This window comes from Echinops telfairi, unplaced genomic scaffold (assembly GCF_000313985.2).
Source record: "Echinops telfairi isolate 266 unplaced genomic scaffold, ASM31398v2 ScPeMD7_7469;HRSCAF=8507_1, whole genome shotgun sequence".
NCBI lineage: Eukaryota > Metazoa > Chordata > Mammalia > Afrosoricida > Tenrecidae > Echinops > Echinops telfairi.
Genome location: NW_022111373.1, coordinates 4,385,925 through 4,387,804, shown reverse-complemented (window position 1 = coordinate 4,387,804; position 1,880 = coordinate 4,385,925).

Below are 1,880 nucleotides of genomic sequence, written 5' to 3'. Positions count from 1 at the left end.
GGGCACACACACACACCGTGGCCCCGCTTTGTTTTGGGGAAACTGAGCAGTGGAGAGTCTGCATAAGAGCCCAGCTTTTCTGATTCAGGTCTTCCTTCTGGCCAGACAGGCCTGCTGTCCCCAGGCTGACAGACCCACGGGGATTTGGAGAAGACTGGTCCCAGAGCCAGCAGGCCTGACCCCTAGGGCCTGGGCAGTCCCTGTTGAGCCAGCAGTCCCCATGACCAAAGCACAGGCCAAGTCTGGAAGGGGGAAGCTGCAGGCTGGGGTCCCTGGAGCTGAATGGAAGCAGGTGGGGAGGTTTGACCACACTGAGAGCAAGGCCCTCTCTATGAAGGCTGACCGTCCTGGGTGGCTGGGTGGCAACAACCAGACGGGCCTGTCGTGTCACTCTATGCTGCAAAGACAGGCAGATGCCTTGTGGGGAGACATGACAAAGACAGCCACCTCAGGAAGCCAGGCTAAAGATATTGTGAGTGGTGGAGGGGACAGTTAGGGGATAGACATTTTCATCCTATTACCACTGGTGGAGACCCTTTGGAAAGTGACATCATCGTTGTAAGCCTTTGTTTCTTTATCTGTAAAGTGGGGATGGCCCTCATGCCTGTCATAGGGCACCTGTGAGGGACCATTGCTTAAGCTCGTGGGTAGGGCGTGTCTTCTGGGGTCTGGAGTCAGTACCCACGAAGGGTTACTCTCTGACATCATCATTATAGAAGTTGCTCTTCCAATTCTCCTTTGCAGTTGGCATTTTTAAGGATTTTATTTGACAGGGGTGGAAATTGATTCAGAGGAGAAATATCTCGCCTAAGACCACATTAAAAAACAAAAATGAGTTACAGTCTCGAACACCCCCAAGGGCAGTTCTACAAGTCCTATAGGGTCTCTGGAGTCGCATTGACTCGATGGCAGTGAGAAAGTAGTTGGTTGGAAGATCAGAGAGCTGGGACGTAGGTGACAAAGCCAGGGCTGGCTCTGGTATGTGGTCACAGGACTGGGGATCCTGCCCCTGGGTCACGTTGCTACTCTCGGCTCTGCTGGCCTTTCGGATCTCGGGTGAAGTGTTTCTTGAAAGACCCAGCAACTGGACATGGAGCCTCTCAGGCTCCAGGAACTGGGCTCCTCTGGGAGGCGAGGCACAGAGGCTGGAGCTGGAGCCGACAGACACTCAGCTCCCACAACCCAAACTCTCAACTGTCAGCTCTTGGGGGAGCCAGTGCCTCAGGGGCTGTGAGGTGGAAGCAGGTGCACAGAGCCAGAAGGTGGAGTGGGAGGAATCAGTACTGCCCCTCCCAACCTCAAAGCCCTTACCGCCTTGAGGGGGAACTGAGACCTTTCCAAACCAAAGTAGGCAGAGCCTGCGATCAGGCTTTGCCGTGGGCCACATTCTGGGCCTAAGCTTGTCACTGTGTCCCATCGTTACAGCAGGCAGATAGCTGGGCATTTGGGTTTATAGAGATAATGACAACGATGGGGTGACTTCTGGCATCATGCTGGTCTTTAAATTATTTTTTAAAATAAAAACAAACAAACACTGGGCTCTTCAGTCACTACGTTGGGATTTCTGTCTGGCTGCCGCATAGACACTCAGGTCCAGGGGACTCCTCGCCTGCAGCATTCTGAAGACTGACCTTTCTGTTTGACACAGTGGAGGCCATGGGAAAAACCTGTTTTTCATCAAGCCCTCTGGATTCTACGACAAGCGTTCTTTGTCTTTACTGAAATTCTACCTTTTATCAACTGGATACCAGTAGTAATTGGCTTAACTCTGATCATTGGTGAAGCTCAATTACCAGAGATTCCAGAAGGCTATATACCTGAACATTGGGAATATCATAAGCATCCTATATCAAGATGGATTGCCTGTAATTTCTTTGACT